Source organism: Lissotriton vulgaris, chromosome 6, assembly GCF_964263255.1.
Source record: "Lissotriton vulgaris chromosome 6, aLisVul1.2, whole genome shotgun sequence".
In the NCBI taxonomy this organism is placed as follows: domain Eukaryota; kingdom Metazoa; phylum Chordata; class Amphibia; order Caudata; family Salamandridae; genus Lissotriton; species Lissotriton vulgaris.
Window position 1 is genome coordinate 929,916,872 of NC_141694.1, and position 22,870 is coordinate 929,939,741.

The following is a 22,870-nucleotide window of genomic DNA, read 5'->3' on the forward strand; positions in this document are numbered from 1 at the left end:
ATGAGGTGCAACATTTACTGGGTGCAGTAAACGCCTCTGATTCAGTGCTTTTCTCATGAAAATTAGAACATGCCTCTGTATTTAACAGGCACTTTTTCCACCCTGCATATTTTGGCAGATTTGACGTGCCAAACTTTACCTGAAGAAAACGGGAGTTAGAAAACAGATTGGAATTAAAGGTAGTGCAGTGTAAAGGAGGGGGTGAGAGGGAATTACAGTCCAGCACACGTGGGTAGTTCTGTGGAACTAGTCCCAGAGACCAAATTTTGGCGAATGGATGATCTGTGGGTCCTTCAAGATTGATGGTGTTTATTAGGTTCAGTATATCATTGAGTCCTTCACACAAAAAAAGGTATTTTGTCAACAATAGCTCTCAGGAAGTGGTTGCAGTATTTGGAGAGAGGTCCTAGCAAACTGCCACTGATCCAATGTTAGGACACCTCTGCAATAAACATGCTGACCAATCAACCCTGGGATCATTGTCTCCCTAGGGATTCCACCCCTTTGATTGTTTACCCTTAACAACAGCATATGCTAAGAATAAAAGGGATTCAGGTGTGCTTAGTTAATTTTAAACAACAATCTTCCTTTTAAATAGGTTTTGGGTCTACAATCTTATGGACATATGATCTGAATGATTACTACAGATTACCTGAAAAATGCTGCATTGTAATTGTAACATGCCTGGTTTCTTAATAAAAATAGTATAAAAAAATTAAAATAAATCTTCCATTTGATCTACTCCTACCCGCTCACATAAGATAAAGGGGACAAATGCTTTTTGTCAGATGACCATCAAACAAATAGACACTAAAAGATCTCCTACTGAGTACCCCCTTGCGGACCTGTTGGGCATTGCAGCGCCCACCAAACGAGGAGCACGACCTGATGATGAAGCATGCCACCTAGGTGTGTGAGGGTCTGTGCACCTTATAGAGTATGCTCTGCTTGACCTAATGAGTTCCACTGCCCAAACCTTAGTCACTGGGACAGTTTTCACAGAACTGCACCACACCATTTTGAATAACCCAGTTAGAATTAAAGGGCCTAACATGACCAACAGGCAAATAACACAATGCCTTCTTGCTGTCATTACTGAACTTCTTCCTACAGGGCTAAAATTAAAAATAATATTAGTAGGTAACTGAACATGTAGACCTCGCTCATTAAAAGTACTGTAAAAGGCATAACTGAGGACTACTGAACATGATGCAATTGCTGCTGGCACTGACATTCAGATGTACTCCTCTGGACTACCAGTAGTAAATATGACTGTTGAACACAAGAAAAATGTGTTATAAATAAAAAGATACGCTAATGAATAATAGAATAATCAACCAATTAGTATGCCACATAGAACGCATGGGGAAATATACAGCTTTATATGGCTTCCATAGGAAGCCTCTATTATTAAACAACTGGATCGAAGCCTGGTGATTTCACTGTAGCGATGTCACAACGGTGGCTAACCAAAATAGCTAAAATGCCAGTAACAAGGACGTCATTCACTCCAGGGTTCTGAGTGACATCACAAACAACTAGAGTTTCATTTGTGTTGTTTATTTTATATCACTCGGAACCCCCGGGTGAAAAACATCCATGATTCACAATTACCCATCTACAATTCAGTATATCAGGTACATGTCTAGGCAAAATACTTACTTTGTTAAACAAAATGTTTTATTTATTGTATTTGTACAGGATTCACACTGCATTTGATTGCTGCAGAGGGTCCGTCGGGATGGGAGGGCAAGAGGAATAGAGTTAAGTAAAGGTATCTTTTAGGTCTGCATTGACTGCATGGATGAAGAGGTGTTTCTTCAGGCAATTATAGTACTGTATGAAGTCCACCTCAAGGCAAAGAAGCAAATGTGTGAGCTTCGGAGGACGGAGTCCTATGAATGCAGGGTCACTTCTCAACATTTGTTTCTAGCTCATCAGGTGCAGCGAGATGTCTCAGGAAGGTCAAGCTTAAGTCTCTTTTCGAGTGGCAATTCAATCAAGTAATAGTATATGGCACTGTGCAGACCCTTTGGTAGACGTCAGATGTTTAGAATTTGGCCCTTAACCTCACGGTCACGAAGTAAAGAGAGATCAATGCAGTGGTTGTGATTAGATCTAAGTTGGGCGTCAATATTTTGGAAACTTTGGAGTTTGTTAAAGTATATTTGCGAAGGTGACTACACTCACAATGTATTCATATTATATGAACATGCATTTTCAAATTTAGTATTTTCTTTAGTGAACTTCCAATGTACTCTTGACCCATCCACTAGGTAATATGTCAAAAACTGCTCGTGTGCAATACAGATAGCACTCAACTTTATGCTTCCTTAAAGCCACTATATGCTCTTTAACAAATAAATTCTTCAGAGATCTTTTTAATACATTCAAACTAGAGTACACCTTAAATTTTTTATACATTTATTTATTTTGAAGGTTTTATAGAGCGCAAACAAGATCATCGCGGATATCAGAGCGCTTTACACACATAGAGGTTATACAGACAATATAAACCATTTAACATAACATTTTGGGAAAAGATTAGCCAAACGGTTACATAATTCTCGTTTTAGGTTTGTGCCCAACTCCTTTTAAGAATATACTTAAGCTTCAGGTACAAACATTAAAATAAAGTTTCCTGTTTTTTCTAGTATTGCTGAATGCAAAGCATGTTTCTCTTGCAACTGAGAGAAAGATGCTAAAATACAGGGGCAAGCAGGCTACACTGGTAGGACCGTGGCCGCCCCAGAACTAGAGCACAATGCTAGAGTAGAAGTTCAGAGATTCAGATACCTCTTCATACAACTCGAGCAGGATGTCTCCATGGATTCTAGCTGACTGAGCTACAGACAAGCTCTTCTTCCCTAAGTAAACACTTGGTTTACTACATCCTCTAGCAATTGGTTCCATTAGGATTGTTGGGAAAGCTATTGTTGGGAAAGGTGCTACAGAAGCCTTTTCAAACAGAGATGCTCCACTTGGCAGCCATCAAGCACTGGCCCCTCTCCTGTCCTAATGGATTGTGTGGCCTGTATTGTGATGTAGCAGCTGGAAGGCATTACCCAAACAAATGAGCAATGTTTGATTACAGACAAAAGCATGTGCGCCTTTTGGAACGCATGAGCTTAGGCCGTCCATAGTCCACATCCATGATCTAAACCTGTGTTAAGATAACAGAGGTTTAACTTCACTACTGGTCTTTTTAGCTCCGGTGACCTTTATGATGACAATATTGGTTTGAAAGTACTTCCATAATATTACAATTTTACTAAGGTTTTATAGCTACTGAGATTTGCCTTTTATGAAATGCGTCACCTGCCATTAGTATGGCATTGGCGAAATGTCAGTGAGGGAATCTGTTTGTTTAGATGTATGTCAATAAAATGAAGGAATGGGCGTTTGTCAGGCGAGTATGTTATGTTTAGTTATCTGGATGCGCCGATTGAGACACCAAGGTAGTTTAATAATCTCCCTCATTATGTGTGCTATTTACCTGACAGATGAATGTGTGTGTTCGGCATCTGGTGGAGCAGTATGCTATTGAGTGCTCTAGAATCCATTACTTGCATATTGTGGCCAGAATGAGTGTATGTTGAGTGTTTTGTCTTAATACATTTTACACAGTAGGAATATGTCCTGCAGAACAGACTGCTAGCAATCTAAAATTACATTCTGTGTTTTAATAGTAGGTGGTAAAAATATTTCCTCAATTCTGCTCCGCAATCTGAAGAAGAGATAGCGGTTTTTACTCGAGTGACAGGAATAGCAAGTTGGAAATAAAAATAGTTCACGTGGTTGGTCCTGTCGAGCGGGCTCCTGCAGAGGTGAAAGCTACCCAATAAATGTCCAGAGTAAATAAAAGGTAACATGTCAAAAAGATGAATTTCTCTACAGGTGACCAGCCCGGTAGAATCTCAAGAGCCTAATGGAAGTATCTCAGATTTTGGTCCAGTGAGGCACAACTATGTATATTCTTGAATGCGTATGGGACTCCGTGCTTCACAGATCCTCAAACATCCTTGTATGTGCATAGGTGCAGTGCACAAGCATACCAGTCAATGTTACATCTCCTAAAAATGGCTGCAAAACGTGGCATGAAGACACAGAAGAGGTCCTGACCGCAAGTTAATCTTTAAAACCACCAATGTGATCTTCAAGGTCTTCAAAGATGAAAATGCCCAGTCCCAACTTATTGGTGCAGTATGACACTCAATCTAGGAAGTGCTGTTTCAGCAACTACGTTATGACATTTCGTAATTTCTAGCACTAAAACACATTTGGTCTTAGCAACAAAGATTTCTTTGACTCGATTGACTGAATGACACACAATAAACTACTTCTCTTACAAAAAGTGAGCCCTGAACACTTTTTTTAATTTTTTTGTATTATTTTTTTTAGCACGGTGTATGCCAAATTGCAAATATCCAAGAACAGGCACTCCTGCAGGCCACTTTTAGACAAGAGAGCCACGACATGTAATTAGGTCCTTGCAGAACGATGGGGCACTTGCATCCATTGATATGATGCAATTAATGTTCTCCTTTTTAGGTCGTTCTACAGTGCGCATGCGCAAGACCTGCAGTAATCAATAATCTGACTATTTTCCTCCTGCTACTTACCATTGGTTCACTCCACTGTCCTTCTTTGCTGCCTCTTAACTCATTGGTTTTGCCGACATGTCACTTCCCTTCAGGTTGAGGTGCACCGGTAAAGTACAGCTTCCTTACGCTCTGGTTCTTAAGTGGTTGTGTGCGAGATCTCTCTTTTTTTTTTAAATGTTCCTTTCCCCCACGCCGCTGCTCATCAGTGCTTCTTTTTTTATTTCATTTCGTTTTATTTTAATATTTACATGGGACACGTGTGTGTGGCCACAAGCTTTTTGTCAGCACGGGGCTCGTTTCACGGCCCCACGCTCCATGAAGCTCAGTGGGCGCCGTACTGATAAAAGAAGACACAGACTTTATAATTAGGCGCTAGTACTGGGGGCATTAGGCAACTCATGTTGTAGTAAGCCATCTCTCTCGCGGCACATTTTGCAACGTCACACCCCGGCTTCAGCATGGTGGCTGCTTCTTGTTTTAGTGAGGAAGAAAGATCGGACCGTAACACAGGAAAGGGACTTGCTATTCACGCCTGGCTTTGTTTACACATGGGAATTGTGAACTTGCCCCACCTTTCACTTGGAAGCACTCTGCTGCTACCCGCACCCGGAAAGATGTTTCGAAACATTCTAATTGCATGGCGAAAAGTTCTTGCTACGAGCCAGCCAAACCCCTGCAGTTCAATTTCTAAATTGTGGCAAAACTATAAAGAAACGAGGAATTAACTCTACAGGCAGCGCCTCCAAACCGCGCCTGCTGTTTAAGGAAATGAACTTGGAAAATGAGGGACCCGGTCACTGTTTAGTTATGCCACTTTTTTTTTATTTTGAGCAAAATAAAAAAAAAAAAGTGGCAGAACTACACAGTGACGCGGGTCCCTCATTTTCCAAGTTCTAAGACGTTGTCCTACCCGGCCACAGTTACGGACACAACCCCACCTCTTGCATAAATTTAAGGAAATGAGGCAGGGGTTCCGGTTCATTAAACTTTTTGTAAACCACATATTCAAGCCTAAAAGATCGTCAGAGTGCTCAATAAAACAACAAAACTTAAAAACAATTGCATTTTGTTTTTTAATTGGTGCTGATCATCACTCCCATTGTTTTGATAAGGAAATAGTGCCAAGATGGCCGTGAGGTTTGCATTGTGTGCAGGGCGTTCCACAGATCACGGTCTTTCGAGCTTTCCCAATCAATTGCGTACAAACACAAGCCTCGCCATCGCTAGTTTTTTTGTGCATGTACAGCCCTGGGACCTCAATCTTACGGCACTGTATGATTGAGCAGCATATGTCATTAAGGTAAATAAACAGGGCTCTTGGTAAACAATAAGCTTGCTTTTAGCAAAAGCTGTGCAGACAAAATAAACACAGGCTGTTGCATCTAAAAATGATCGATTTTCTTAAAATGGATTTGACACAATGCCTCAATTCATCCGCAAGATAAGATTCACAAAGACTGGCAGCAAACTGGAATCACGTGAAATGAGTGCATTAATCTGAGGGGTTTTTGTTACGCGTAACTGCCTCTTACAAAAAGTAACATCTCACTTTGTTCATTCCAAATGAATTCAACACCACCCTGTACCTATTCCAGAAAAGGGAAGCGTTTCTGGTGCGAAGCATTTCTATGCATTCAGGCGGAAGTTCTTTTTTGCAGTTAGTGCTTGCGAACAAAGGAAAAACATACGTCTTCCATCCTGTGCCTCTTAGAATACAGTACGTACTGCGACTCTCGGGAACTAACATATGTTTTATTTAGGATTAACAGCATTGCTCCTGTACAACAAACATGATGCATCTGGTACTGAGATTTCCTTTTACCAATCACGGTAAGTTTGAATAGCTTTATTTCGATATATTAGCATATCATAAAAGCATTACATTGCAAAGGTGAAATAAAATACATATCAATATAACAGTGTACATAATATAAAATCTAGAAGATCAATAATAAAATATCATAAAAATAGATTAATTGGCCAGGCATAAGAACAAGTTAAGAGCAGGTTCAAGCAAAAACGTATTACTGAAGCAGCAATTTCTGTGCAGATCTTATCCGCCATGCCCAGCCCAAAAATTTTGCCAGGCAACAGGCGAAGAAGGGACGAGCATCAGATCGTAATATACGTAATGCCTCCAGGTGCGATCTAGTGCCCAGGCTCCTGCATAATGGTTTCAGCCATCTCAACCTGGGCGCTGCATATGCGGGACACTCAAACAACAGATGGGCGATAGACTCGACCCTTAGATCACAGAAGGGGCAGTATGGAATGGTTTGCAACGGTGGCTTCCAAGTAGAAGTTAACTGCCCTAAGGGAAGGACTCCCACCCTGAATTTGAAATACAACGATCTGTCACCCGGGTTACAAATCAAGTCCAGGTATGGTTCTCTATGAGGGAGCTCCTTAATTGAAAGAAACTTAACAACAGATTTACATAGATTGGAGTTGCTCATTCTCTCATTAGCCACCCATGACCAATAAATTTTCTTGAGCATCTGTTTCGGTGGAGCTGTTCTGTTAGCCCAAGCATCTCCTAGACCCAATTCGTAGAGAAGCCGCTTGACTTCTCTGAGCCAACCGACCTTGTGCCAGCCGGGTAAAGAAAGGAGTTCTCTTAGGGCATCAGCATAACTACACAATTCAGGAACATTCCATATCCGGGCCCATAATAAGAGGGGGCGTAGCCTAACTTGTTCACTTATTGGGCGTGTACCTGCGTCGAGTAAGAGAGGGAGTGTAGGGGTACTGTGCGGTAACTTCATAAGATCCTTATGAAAGTTGTTTTCGAGGTAAGTTAAGGTGTCGACTCTCTGTACACCCCACAGTTCCGCACCGTACAGTGCCGCACTCACCACCCTTGCCCTGTAGATGTCAAATAATGCCCCAATGGGTTTAAGAGATGAGGCACGTTGTTCTTTTAGCAGGGCCCCTGTAACCCTCTTGTGAGTCAAAAAGACCTTTTGGTGATGGGCCTTCCAATTCATGGTGTCACAGAGTCGAATGCCCAAATAATCGAACTCCTTGACTCTTTCAAGTGGGACTGAGTCTAGAACGGGAGGGATAACAGATTTCCTAGGGGGGTTTAGGACAAGGAATTTGGTTTTGCTCACATTAATAGCTAGGCCCTTGGTGTCACAAAAGACCTTGAAGCTAGAAAGCAACTTTTGAATACCTGCTGGGGATTTTGAGATTAGGAGGGTGTCATCTGCAAATAGGAGCGTGGGTATTTTCCTGCCAGCCAGGGAGGGTGCATCTGTTGGTTGTTGGAGAAGATGCTCCACCACTCCGTTAACATAAAGTGAGAACAGAGTGGGGGCTAGCACAAAACCCTGGCGGACGCCCCTATCTACAGGGATGCGAGATGTTTTTTGCCCCTGGTCACCCCACCTAATCTGAGCAAAATTGCTTTCGTGGAACTTGATAAGCAATCCCAACAAATAAGAGGGGATACCCAACCCCTCTAAGACATTCCACAATTGGGCTCGTGGGACCAGGTCAAAGGCAGTCTGCAAGTCTATGAAGACTAGGTACAAACTGCCCTTGCCCAATACGACCACTTTCCAATACAACATTAATAGGCGAAATGTCTGTTCGATGGTGCCTGTTCCTGTTCTAAATCCGGCTTGGAAATCTGACAAAACCTGATTTTCTTCGGCCCAGTGCAGGATCCTACCTAAGACTACTTTGCCCGCTACCTTTTGAGTTGAGTCGAGCAGACTAATTGGGCGATAGTTAGCTGGGTCGTCCCGACAGCCTTTCTTAAAAATCGGGACGACCTCAGCACCCCTCCAGGAATCCGGAAGGCAACCTCCTGACACAGCCTCATTCAGGAGCGAGGCAATTAATCTACTCCACACTTCTGTGTTTTCCTTCAACAGATCACCTGGGATGCCATCTGGGCCAGCAGCCTTATTAGCAACAAGGCACCTGATTGCCCCTTCTACTTCCTTAATATTGAAGGGGAAATCATTTGTTGTAATGGCATCCGGGAATCTGGGTAGGAAACCCGTGTTTGATTGTGATACACCTAGTGCGACGGAGTATAGTTTGGAAAAATGGGCAAACCAGGCCTCACCAGAGATGTTACAGGTCAGTTGTACGTCAATGGGCTTATCCCTGGCTCTCATCAGATCCCAAAACCCCTTAGAGTCTTTTTTAGAACTCGCAACCATTAGCTCACTCCAGAAGTTGTATTCATGTGCTTCCTTAGCCATGGCTATGGTTTTTTTATATAATTTCCTGGCGAGTCTAATTTTGCCTGGGTCTTTGGATTTCACAGCAGAAATGAGTTCCCCTTTGGCCACCCGGCATTTTGAGGAATACCATTTGTCTCTTGCCTTGGAAGCGCCTCTCGTTGCGGCCCTTACCCTATTTTGAGGAATGATGAACAGTTCACTTAGGGCCGCAATAGTTTCTGTGAAGGTCGCTAGAACAACATGTTCGGTGTTTTCCAAAGCATCAAGGCGCGACCTCACGGTTGTCATTATAGTCCTTGCTTGCACCATCCTTCCCTCATCCGCTGCTACTTTGGCCCATTTTAACAGCCTGCCACAGTTTGAAGGAACAAGTTCATGGGATGTTTTCCACATGGAAGCGGCCTTGACTGGATTTCTGTCGTACCACGGCGGGCTGAGGGTTAAAGATAAAGGATTGTGGTCGCTGTCGCAAGACAATATGACTTCCATATCTTGGTGAAACGGCCATAGATTGTGGTTCAACATAATGTAATCTATTCTGGAGGTATGTCCCACCCTGTTGTAAGTATGCGCTCCCCTGAGGTCTGACCTAGAACGACCATTAGTTGCTCTCAGGTTGTGTTCCATACAGAGTGCGTTGATATCTATTGCACTCTGCGTCCATTTTTGGATCGGTTCTAAGCTGAGCGTGGGAATACCTCTCCTTGTGTCATCTTCCCAAGTGTCCAAAATGTCCTCACTGGCCAGTGGCTCGAAGCAACAATTAAAATCACCTGCGAGGAGTACATAGGAGTCGATGCTGCAGGTTTCTAGTTCACTGTTTAATCCGGTTGAAGATAACGATGTTACCCCTCCCCTGGCCCCCCTTAAATAGAGGTTGAACACTTCTAACTTCCTGCCCCCATGACAGTGTATGGTTATTCTCTGGAGATCAGGAGATGGAGTGGTTTTATGACTTACACTTAGACCCAGTGCAATGCTGACCCATATGAGAAGGCCGCCGGACGGGCGACCTTTACTACCATGTTGTTGAGAAGCTGGAACGAAGTAAGTTGTAAAACCTACCCTGTGCCTAGGTTCTAGGCACCAGGTTTCTTGCAAGAGACCGATGTTAAAAGGATCCACAAAAGCGTTCCACTCTGGGATGTCAAAATTGCGAGCAAGCCCTGCCACATTCCAACTTAAGATCTTTAACTGAGTTTTACCTGGGGTAACCTGCCTAAGCGAAATGACAGGTATAGCCGGATCAGGCTCTAATCCTGTCGCCACTGCAACAGCTCTATTATACCTTTGGGAGGGCTCGTTCTGAGATTGGGTAAGAGCCCTGGCTACAATGAGCCGCTTCCCATCTGCCGGAGCCATCCGATGAGGTGACAAGGAAATCATATGGGGTACGTCCAGCTCATGAGCTACTGCTTGGGTTCTGTTAGAACTGGCTATTTCTGGTAGGCTAAGGCTGACGCCAAAGCCAGGCAGAAACCACCAATCTAGTCAGGGCAAGGAAGTCACACGCCAAGATAACCCCTGCTCACCCCCTTGGTAGCTTGGCACGAGCAGTCTAGGCTAAACTCGGAGGCAATGTGTAAAGCATTTGCGTCAGCGCACAATAGCAACAACATACTAGGTACACCACAAAAGAGACTCCACACAAGGTTATTATAAAAATACCTTTTGTATTGTAAAAGCACATCAGATAAAATCACACATATACATGGTGCCAATTGGCACGGGCAATATTCACATGGGATTATTCACAAGACAGGGCCACATAGGCCACTGTCATATTCAACACTTTCCGAAATAGAAATACTTGTCAGAAATTAGAATAAGCATATAAAATCACTGTAGCACAAAGTAACAGTTATGAATCACATCCAGTAACTACTGGGAACAGGTAAGTACACACTACGCAACCCTAAACACCTTAGGAGCATGTCACGCAGGTAACCAGGACCTCACTAGGACCCCCTGTACTAGAAAGAACACCCACCTACGGATAAAATCCACTTAGGGGTATAAATCAGAACACATTACCCATGATGCATGAATATACATTCAGAGGAGTAGTAAAGGGAAACACCTGACGCATAAACCTACACATTCAGCGGTGTTTAAGAACAGAGCACTTGATGCAATAAAATACATTCAGGGGTGCAGCGCAAGTAGACACATGATGACTAAACATTCAGAGGTGCAGCGCATGGACAGAAAGACACATAATGCAGAAAACATTCAGAGGTGTCAAGAGTTATACCATAGCGCAAATATCACATGAGGCCTAAAAGCCTTCAGAGGTGCAGGAATAACACATGATGCAAAAGTTCACATTCAGAGGTGCAATAACCATACCATTGCGCAAACTCACATAAGCCACTACCTGTGGCAGTCCCTAGGCCAATGGCCTTGTTGGGGCTCAGACGCCCTGAGTCTCAGTGTCAGGGTTGCGCTGCCATGCAGCGCCAGTCTCAAAGTACCAAAAAGCCTAAACGTAGCAGGTGCCCACTAAGTGCTGGGCACCTGGAGAACAATAAAACTGCGCCAGGGCCCTCACTGGCCCTTAGGCGCCAACTGCGCCACTGCTGGAGCCACACAGGCTCTGGGCATAGCACATGCCCCAGACGTTGGAGCCACAGAGGCTCTAAAGCAATGATGCCAACCGTTGGAGCCACACAGGCTCTTACAACAATGATGCCCCCATGAGCCTCACCGGACTCTAGCCCTCACACTCAGGGGCAGGAGGGGACGAGCACCGAAAACATGCCCCGAAGCCCCCCTCTCGAATATGGCCCTCTCTGGAGCCAAACGGGCTCTACACACCGTTGGGGCGGCCCGCTGCCATCCGGGGCCGCCCTGAAGCAGTGCCTCCAACCCGGCACCAACACGAAGAAATGCGGGCCCTCAAGAGCCCCTCGCGGGCTCTGGGCTCACGGTGGGGCGAACCACTGCCATTCGGGGCCGCCCTTCCTTGGTGCCTCGACCGGCACCACGAGAACCCCTCTGCTCCCTCACGGAGCAGCAACAGCACTGCTCCCGTCTCACCCGGTCCACACGGAGCCCCCCAGCCCTTCAACTCACCGGGCCTCAGGGGCGGCTCCTCCGGGCGGCGGCTCTCTTCTTCTGGCCAGCGCGGGGCTCCTCTTCCACCACGGAGCCCCGCCGGGCCGCTCAGACGCTCTCCTCTCGCTGCAGGGCTCCCTCGGCACACGGGAGCCCTGTTAACCGGCCGCCATCTCTCCGCGCCTTCCTCCTCTTCCTCCCGCCTCACAGGCTGCGGGGCGGGTCTTCCGGCCGGCCGCGCTGGGATTGGCCGGCCGGCCAGGTACGTCCGGGTCACCGCGGGCAGCGCGGCGGCCCGTGTTCAGACAAGCAGGCGGGCAGGCAAGAAGAATATCGGCGTGGGCAGCCGAAGGTTGAATAAAATTCAAAATAAGCGAGGTGGGCACTCGCAAAGTAAATAAAGCGCTCCCAGCGCTAAATGACGATCCACAGCGCTCCCAGGAGCAGGACTAAAGCGCTCGTAAGCGCTAGAGGAAATTTAAAGCGCTCCCTGCGCTAAGAAGGACAAAGCCAGCGCTCCCAAGCGCTACACAGCAGGCAGAGCGCTCCCAAGGCGCTAGATCACAAAGTCCCAAGGTCCTTCCAGCAATGCAGCTCCACCATGCTGCACAAAGGTCCCAGAGAGTCCCAGGGGGCTAAACAAAGTCCCCCCCATCAGCCCAGGCAGGGCAGAGGGTCCCCCAGGAGTCCAGGCATCCAGGGGCTGGGCAGCGCCCACCCCTGGTAGATCCAAGTCAGCCACAAGAGCTAGCACAAGAACAACTTGGAAGGAGACTCATCCCCTTCTTATACCTAGAAATGCCTTTGAAGTACTTCGTGCAAGGGACCCTGAGTGCTGGAATGTTTCTGGTTTTCGTCTTCCTGACAGCTTCAGGGCCAGAGGTGACAGTGGGCCGTCAGGATGGAGAGCTAGCAGGGTGGGCGGCAGGCACAGCCCGGCACCACCAGACGCTCTTTCCTCCCATCCCTGACAGCAGAGGGGCCTTTCATCCACGGCTGACTCAGACCCCCTCCTCTGGGGCCTTGCAGACCCTGCAGACCCTGTCCTACTCAAACCGGACAGTCCATCCACCAGCAGGTCCAGGCACTCCTGGGCAGACTCACCAGCCAATCACACGCTAGCACCAACTTACACAATTATGCCAACTTCCAAAAGTGGTACTTCTAGACTAGACACAGTCATGCTGCATACATCATTTTGCAGCATTCATTCTCACGAGTTCACACATATCAAACTCGACCCTGCACTCCCCACGCATCAGGAATCTACCATGGGCATACATATTCCCCATTAATTCCTATGGGAGGGTAGGCCATTCACCCTTCATACAGAGAGCTCCAGCACTTTACACTGTACCACAGTGAAAAAAGTGCGCAGAGGCCTAGAATCACCAACACCAGGTTCCAGAAACAGGCTAGGAAAAAGCAAAAAGTCTAGGGGTGAACCTGCCCAAAGGGCCGGGTCCAACACAGCCCCCTTCCAGCCAAAACGCAGGGTAGACCAATCACTCCACTGATGGGCTTCACTGCTTTGGGCGACAAAAACCACGGACACGGCCCTGCACGGCAGGGACAACCTCCGGTTTATCGCCACTCTGAACCTACCTGGTTACCTCTAAACAATAACTCTCTGACACAACTAGGATACCCCACTGGTACTCCCTAGTCATCCACAGCCAAGACCATCCAAATCACAGGTCCTAACCAATCCACAGAGCGGGGGGCAATAACCCCTGGCACACAATAGCCATTCTCCACTCTCTCTCTCAGTGTAGCTACAACTACCACTGATCCAACAACCTAGGGTCCACACCCCCAAGCTGACCAGAGGTCATGGGCAAGAATGCCCCAACCTACCTCTACTTCTGGATTTCCGCACCCTCACAGAGAAGCACTCACCAGAACACAATTCTCCTACCAGATCAGGACCTCACTCCATCACTGGTCTACCACCTGGAAACTATTTCACTTCTGAGGTACAAAGCACACAGCACAGTTCCTCTTCAAGCAGGTGGGGGGACACAGTCCACAGCAAAGCCCCCTTTCCTCTACCTTAGTGGAAACAACAACTGCAGGTGAGCCCCAGATCACACAGCTAGGGCAGCCCCCCTCAGTCTCTTCAGCTGATCCACTTGGGCAGAGATTCCTCTTGACCTAGAAGTTTCCTAATCTCCCAACCTAAGACCTAAACCCTCAGGTTGCACCGGGGTCAGAAGTAAGGACACCGTCCCTCTGCACCCCCTTCCAGTTCCACTACTACAGGCCCAGTATGTCTCAGGCTAGACAGAGCACACGCCAGCGGCGTATCAGCGACACACACTACTCCAGTACTCCCTATCACAGGGTGATTCCTAGTATGTCCCAGGCTAGACAGAGCACACGCCAGCGGCGTATCAGGGACACACTCTCCTTCAGTACTCCCTATCAAAGGGTGATTCTCAGTATATCCAAGGCTAGACAGAGCACACGCCAGCGGCGTATCAATGACACACTTTCCTCCAGTACTCCCTATCACAGGGTGATTCTCAGTATGTCCAAGGCTAGACAGAGCACACACCAGCGGCGTATCAGTGACACACTTTCCTCCAGTACTCCTCCCAGGTCAGGCCACAACCCCAACCTGGCTTTCCCCCCTCCTCGGGGAACGACCTCCAGAGGCCCCACAAATGGTCAAGCACTCTAGACGGGCAAATGCTCAGCGAGCCAGGACTTCTGCACCCTCCACTTAGGAGCGGTACTGCCCAACACTAGGACCGCCGGAGTTCTGGTTACAGACACTCCCCGTCCTCTAGACACAGGAAGATCCTCCTCAAATGACCTGTATGTACAGCCTAGGCCCCTGACCTGGCGCTCCCTTAGGGAACCCTCCGGGCCCTGAGATAAGGTTTCAGGCCAACGTGGGACACACCGTCCCACACTCACTCCGCCTCCACTGAGACAGGACGTGAGCCCCTACACCCTACCCTTTCTACTGGGATCTAGCTGGGCTACACATGAACCTCTTCACCTACACAGGATCATCAGATACACAAGCCACTGCTTTTAGAATCACTCCCTAATGCCACTGCAAGACATCTAGCACACCGCCAGACATACACCTTCTTGTCCAGTTCCTCTGCAGGACCTCCTGCACACCACCAGAGGTACACCTCTCATGCAAGCTCTTTAACAAAAAGAAAACTCACACCAACTCCTCCAGTTCAGCACATAACTCATTCGCACACTCCCCCCCTTCGGACTGGTAAGGCAGTTTTACCACCCCTGATCACTCAACCTGACCACACGTGACACAGGTACCAAACTCTGGGAGCGGGGAATGGGAGTTAACACACTGGACAAATTTAAGCTGCCACCACTGGATCCTACCACACTGGGGAATCCAGACACACACACTACACTCTGGGAACAACCACCCCCCTGAGCTAGTCTTTTCTCCTCACACTTCTTCTCTATCCTATCTACCCACACAAACACACATGGGGATAGGATTTGGGATTGGACACTGGACCCAGCAAGGGATTCCTAATCTATGGGAACCTCCCCCTCTACTGGCGTCCCGCCCTGTCACTTTCTCTCATCTGCCGCTAACATAAAGCGCAGAAACACATTTGAAAATGACACTCTTGAGGAAAAAAAAAAAATCAAAATCAATAATCCCAAACATGTGACTATCTGAAAAAACAATTGCAGAGTTTTGTAATGTAGCCAGTTGTCGCTATGGCACTTCGCAAACACAAGTCCAAATCCGCACCGCTGACCCACCAATGTTAGAACTGGCTATTTCTGGTAGGCTAAGGCTGACGCCAAAGCCAGGCAGAAACCACCAATCTAGTCAGGGCAAGGAAGTCACACGCCAAGATAACCCCTGCTCACCCCCTTGGTAGCTTGGCACGAGCAGTCTAGGCTAAACTCGGAGGCAATGTGTAAAGCATTTGCGTCAGCGCACAATAGCAACAACATACTAGGTACACCACAAAAGAGACTCCACACAAGGTTATTATAAAAATACCTTTTGTATTGTAAAAGCACATCAGATAAAATCACACATATACATGGTGCCAATTGGCACGGGCAATATTCACATGGGATTATTCACAAGACAGGGCCACATAGGCCACTGTCATATTCAACACTTTCCGAAATAGAAATACTTGTCAGAAATTAGAATAAGCATATAAAATCACTGTAGCACAAAGTAACAGTTATGAATCACATCCAGTAACTACTGGGAACAGGTAAGTACACACTACGCAACCCTAAACACCTTAGGAGCATGTCACGCAGGTAACCAGGACCTCACTAGGACCCCCTGTACTAGAAAGAACACCCACCTAAGGATAAAATCCACTTAGGGGTATAAATCAGAACACATTACCCATGATGCATGAATATACATTCAGAGGAGTAGTAAAGGGAAACACCTGACGCATAAACCTACACATTCAGCGGTGTTTAAGAACAGAGCACTTGATGCAATAAAATACATTCAGGGGTGCAGCGCAAGTAGACACATGATGACTAAACATTCAGAGGTGCAGCGCATGGACAAAGACACATAATGCAGAAAACATTCAGAGGTGTCAAGAGTTATACCATAGCGCAAATATCACAGGAGGCCTAAAAGCCTTCAGAGGTGCAGGAATAACACATGATGCAAAAGATCACATTCAGAGGTGCAATAACCATACCATTGCGCAAACTCACATAAGCCACTACCTGTGGCAGTCCCTAGGCCAATGGCCTTGTTGGGGCTCAGACGCCCTGAGTCTCAGTGTCAGGGTTGCGCTGCCATGCAGCGCCAGTCTCAAAGTACCAAAAAGCCTAAACGTAGCAGGTGCCCACTAAGTGCTGGGCACCTGGAGAACAATAAAACTGCGCCAGGGCCCTCACTGGCCCTTAGGCGCCAACTGCGCCACACAGGCTCTGGGCATAGCACATGCCCCAGACGTTGGAGCCACAGAGGCTCTAAAGCAATGATGCCAACCGTTGGAGCCACACAGGCTCTTACAACAATGATGCCCCCATGAGCCTCACCGGACTCTAGCCCTCACACTCAGGGGCAGGAGGGGACGAGCACCGAAAACATGCCCCGAAGCCCCCCTCTCGAATATGGCCCTCTCTGGAGCCAAACGGGCTCTACACACCGTTGGGGCGGCCCGCTGCCATCCGGGGCCGCCCTGAAGCAGTGCCTCCAACCCGGCACCAACACGAAGAAATGCGGGCCCTCAAGAGCCCCTCGCGGGCTCTGGGCTCACGGTGGGGCGACCCACTGCCATTCGGGGCCGCCCTTCCTTGGTGCCTCGACCGGCACCACGAGAACCCCTCTGCTCCCTCACGGAGCAGCAACAGCACTGCTCCCGTCTCACCCGGTCCACACGGAGCCGCCCAGCCCTTCAACTCACCGGGCCTCAGGGGCGGCTCCTCCGGGCGGCGGCTCTCTTCTTCTGGCCAGCGCGGGGCTCCTCTTCCACCACGGAGCCCCGCCGGGCCGCTCAGACGCTCTCCTCTCGCTGCAGGGCTCCCTCGGCACACGGGAGCCCTGTTAACCGGCCGCCATCTCTCCGCGCCTTCCTCCTCTTCCTCCCGCCTCACAGGCTGCGGGGCGGGTCTTCCGGCCGGCCGCGCTGGGATTGGCCGGCCGGCCAGGTACTTCCGGGTCACCGCGGGCAGCGCGGCGGCCCGTGTTCAGACAAGCAGGCGGGCAGGCAAGAAGAATATCGGCGTGGGCAGCCGAAGGTTGAAAAAAATTCAAAATAAGCGAGGTGAGCACTCGCAAAGTAAATAAAGCGCTCCCAGCGCTAAATGACGATCCACAGCGCTCCCAGGAGCAGGACTAAAGCGCTCGTAAGCGCTAGAGGAAATTTAAAGCGCTCCCTGCGCTAAGAAGGACAAAGCCAGCGCTCCCAAGCGCTACACAGCAGGCAGAGCGCTCCCAAGGCGCTAGATCACAAAGTCCCAAGGTCCTTCCAGCAATGCAGCTCCACCATGCTGCACAAAGGTCCCAGAGAGTCCCAGGGGGCTAAACAAAGTCCCCCCCATCAGCCCAGGCAGGGCAGAGGGTCCCCCAGGAGTCCAGGCATCCAGGGACTGGGCAGCGCCCACCCCTGGTAGATCCAAGTCAGCCACAAGAGCTAGCACAAGAACAACTTGGAAGGAGACTCATCCCCTTCTTATACCTAGAAATGCCTTTGAAGTACTTCGTGCAAGGGACCCTGAGTGCTGGAATGTTTCTGGTTTTCGTCTTCCTGACAGCTTCAGGGCCAGAGGTGACAGTGGGCCGTCAGGATGGAGAGCTAGCAGGATGGGCGGCAGGCACAGCCCGGCACCACCAGACGCTCTTTCCTCCCATCCCTGACAGCAGAGGGGCCTTTCATCCACGGCTGACTCAGACCCCCTCCTCTGGGGCCTTGCAGACCCTGCAGACCCTGTCCTACTCAAACCGGACAGTCCATCCACCAGCAGGTCCAGGCACTCCTGGGCAGTCTTACCAGCCAATCACACGCTAGCACCAACTTACACAATTATGCCAACTTCCAAAAGTGGTACTTCTAGACTAGACACAGTCATGCTGCATACATCATTTTGCAGCATTCATTCTCACGAGTTCACACATATCAAACTCGACCCTGCACTCCCCACGCATCAGGAATCTACCATGGGCATACATATTCCCCATTAATTCCTATGGGAGGGCAGGCCATTCACCCTTCATACAGAGAGCTCCAGCACTTTACACTGTACCACAGTGAAAAAAGTGCGCAGAGGCCTAGAATCACCAACACCAGGTTCCAGAAACAGGCTAGGAAAAAGCAAAAAGTCTAGGGGTGAACCTGCCCAAAGGGCCGGGTCCAACAGGTTCCTAGATTGTTTGAGTAGTTCAATACCCCCTCTGTTGACGGGGCATGTTGCATTACTTGTGAAGATGTGAAATTAGTGTCAACAGATTCTGTCGTCAGAGATATGGAATCTGAGGTCCCTAAGGCTAAAGGAGCCCTTTTAGCTGATCGAGAAACAACTTGCCTTGGGAGTCATTCAACATCTTCAAGACAGCCAAACCTGTTCATAGTTGGTGGGCCAGGCCAGCGTCTAGGGAAATCTTGGTATTTATTCGAGTACCCCCTCCATGTCTGATGGCGTACCAGTGACCAGTCACCTTCCTGGGTATGCGTTGGGCGTGGCGGATAGAAGGACAATGGCCTAGGTACAATGGGAGAGCCTTCGCCATCAATGGGCCATGAGCAGATATGTTGGGCCGTGTAAGGGCCCTCAAATGTCACCACTATACAGTCCCCAGGACTGGATTTCCTTGAGGGACCCACCCAGGGGACTCGACGAACCATTAGGACTCTGCTTCTCCGACCATTTGGAATCGGTCTGTTCACATTGAGCCAGTGCATTATCTTATTCTTCAGAGACCAATGGTTCTCGTGATGGTCATTTTCAATCTGGGGGACGCCCGTCAACACGACCACGTAATCATTGGCCTCCGGAGGAAGATATATACAATATAGCCCCCTCGAAAATTATTCTTGGTGCGTGGGCCCTGGGTCGGTTGGTGAACAGCTTCGCTGGCAGTTGACCTTGGGGGAACGCCAGCATTGGGATATACAGAAGTTTGGGAGGTGGGGAGCTTAGAAGTCCTAGTTGGAAGAACAGCAATTTTTCGATCCACCCCCACAGTTCGAGGTTTGGGAACAGGCCGTGTTATAGCAGGTGCTGGAGGGGGAACTTGTGGGACTTGTGGGGCTGAGTCTTCTACTAAGAGGCCTTGATTTTCTAGACCTCGCAAGCCGAGAGTAGCCAAGGCTATAATGCTCTTTTCCATCTCTAGCAAATTATTTTCAATGCGTGAAAGTCTGAGGTCTAGGGGAGAGAGGAGCCTCTTTAGGGTTTCCCAAACTATACCTATAAATTCCCCATCCCTCCCTTCCTGGCCCTCTAAGTGTAAGCCCTCATCCTCTGCAATTGTGTTAATAGATGCAGAGGCTGTTCCCTCTTTAACCTCCTCTCGTTGTGCCTGTGCCAGAGAGGCACACCCTCCTGGTGCATTAGTTGCAGGCACACTTCCCACATTAAACTGGTGTGCCACAGCAATTTTGGCCTTCTTTCGTGAGTAGGCGGACCTAGAATTGCGTTTCCTTTTAGGTAGTTTACCTTTAGTGTTGTTACATACAGGTATGTCTGAATTACCAGAGAAGGGGAATTAGTGCTAGCTTGCTGATTGGGAATAGCCATGGGTAGGTTCTGATTGTCTAGCTGGATTGCGGGACACAAGGATGAGGGTGAAGTAAATAGGATCGGAGTCTGATGGACGTCTGCTTGCGTAATTACGCAACGAGGAATGGCCAGACGCTCCGGAGTTACAGCAGTTGCTATATGGCCCAAGGAGGATTTTTTTGACATGGCAATGTCCTGGGACAACCTTCTAGCAGCAGCCAAATCCAAGGAGACACGAGTCTGCAGTTTGGAAATTTCTTTGTCTATGGCTAAATTAGTGTGAGTAATGAAATCGTCCATGGGTCCGTTTGTTAGTGGCCCACCCTTGGCAGCCCTACTCCGGGTTGACCGGGAGCACATGACTTGACAAAGTAGGCACACCACCGAAGCCAACAGTAAGGGAATACAATAATATAATAATAATCCAAGTGGCCGAGCAAAGGGCGATAGAGGGTGGCCCAGTCCAGTCCTCTCCGTCCTCAAACGGCCCGCTCTTTGCCCGGTCTTCGCCCCGAGCTGCGTCCCGCGCTGCGGGAGGTTGTGGCTATGATATAGGGGGTGTGGTGGGCAGGGGGCGGGCCAGCAGGGAGAGCGGACCGGAAGCTGGCCGTCGGTCTTGCAGGGACTCCTGGATGTTGGAGTCCCCGCACGCTCGCAGCCCCGCTGATGCCTCTCACCCGATGCCGCCTTGGTCGTTACTCCGTCGGTGATGTTGCCCAAGGACCCACAGAACGATGCGGCACCCGCGGAGCGGGTGCGGCGAGGTGTGGGCGGGATTGCAGAAGAGAAAGCTGCTGTGCCTCTGCGCTCGCCGAAAGGACCTCCGTGAAACAAACAGGTAGCCCACAAGCAGAAGGGGAGGAACACTTTAAGAATCCTCCGTTGGGCGGGGGGCGGGCCAGCAGGGAGAGCGGACCGGAAGCTGGCCGTCGGTCTTGCAGGGACTCCTGGATGTTGGAGTCCCCGCACGCTCGCAGCCCCGCTGATGCCTCTCACCCGATGCCGCCTTGGTCGTTACTCCGTCGGTGATGTTGCCCAAGGACCCACAGAACGATGCGCCACCCCGGAGCGGGTGCGGCGAGGTGTGGGCGGGATTGCAGAAGAGAAAGCTGCTGTGCCTCTGCGCTCGCCGAAAGGACCTCCGTGAAACAAACAGGTAAGTGTATTAGTCCACGTGGGCTAATAAATTAAACATTACAACCCCCTGAGTGCACTGTTTAGGATCTTTGTATATTATGAGGTCAGAATACATACCAAAAATATAATGTAGGTGGTTTCTACATTCTTCCTCCTCTAGAAGTTGCTGGGTATCCCTACAGAATGTAATCTGGGGGGGGGCGACGGACTGTGACGTTGGTGGCGACGTATCCAGTGGAGGTGCTTTCTGCCGCGTCAGTTATTGAGGTGCCGTATATCTGGGCACTTGTTCACAATAATGTGGCGTCGGTGCTGAATCTGTCAGAGTGGCAACGCTAGTGGAGGTGGCGTAAATGTCACTCTCAGGCCCTAGCCATGAAGAACTTATCTTCCTGCTCTTTTATGGCCTTGGGGTGCATACGGAGGCAGGAACAACATGCCCAGTAGTCGTGGTTCGACCTGAGGCACCAAAGGCTCACTGAATGGAGGTCTGTAGAAAGGTAGGATCCTTCTGCATGGTCACCCCCACTTTTTGCATAGTGTTAAGCTGTGATTGGACTAGTCTGACTGGGATCCCGCTAATCAGGACCCCAGTCTATCTGCTTTCTCCCTAAACTGTGATGTTCAGTACCTAGGTACATCCCAGATTGGAAACTGGGGTATGCTGGTCAGTCCCTAGTATATGGTACCCATGTACCCTGGGCATAGGTACCCCAGAGCTCTCCTGTGGGCTGAAGCAGGTATTATGACACCCATGAGAGACAATTCAAAATGGAACTACAAGCCTGCCATTGCAGCCTGTGTAAGTTGGTGCATGCACCACTTACTAAAGATATAGGTTTACTATAGCTAAGGGTCACTGCACTTAAAACCTATAAGTCACCCCTATAGCAGACCTTTACAATCCTGAGGGCAGGGTGCTTGGTTCTAAGTGAGAGGGTGACCCTGCATGAGCAGGACACCCCTGCAGCCTACGGAGTCCATTCTCCCAGGTTGTCAGTGAAGCAGCCATATACTAGATAGAGGGTCACCGCGTAAACATGCGATGACCATCTCGAAAATGGCTACAACGAATCCAATCATGTTTGGTATCAAAAATTCTGGGAATCATACCCCCACACCGTAAACAGTGTGGAAGGTATGATTCCAAGCACTGGAAGAGCCCTCCGTTAGGCTGTCCGTGTTCCCGGGACCAGCTTTCTTGACCCAGACAGCACAAAATGGTTGCTGCCAACCAGATACACATTTCTGCCTTCCTGCTGCTTAGCCAAGCTCGAGCAGAGGAAGGTGGAACAATAGGCATCCTGTCACAGGGAGGTGTGACCACCTCCCAGACAGGATCTAGTGTATTAGAGCTGGGTGGGTGCGCTTGCCAGCACCTGAAAGTCTGCATGAGGGGCACATTTGTTGTTCCTGTGCATAGTCAAGCTCAAACCAGTTCGGGGAGCCGTTGGCTACAGCTACGGCGCAAAACTGGACAAAGGACAAGGGAGTAACCTCCCTTTGAGTGAAGGAGTCACTCCCCTGCATTCGCAGGCACCTCAATACTGCCAACCTGTCTGCTCATCCCAAGCTCCTGCGGACTCCGAAGGGTTTAACAACACAGGTGGTGGTTATTTACGTTTCCTGAGGCCCGACAACTACGATCGTCCAACC

General features: G+C 48.9%; 1 protein-coding gene across 1 annotated transcript in view; it reads right to left on the reverse strand.

Annotated features, from left to right (window-relative positions):
- The window catches only part of POLR3F (RNA polymerase III subunit F), a 229,670-nt gene that overhangs the window by 40,948 nt on the left and 165,852 nt on the right, over nucleotides 1-22,870 (reverse strand). The window lies entirely within an intron of this gene.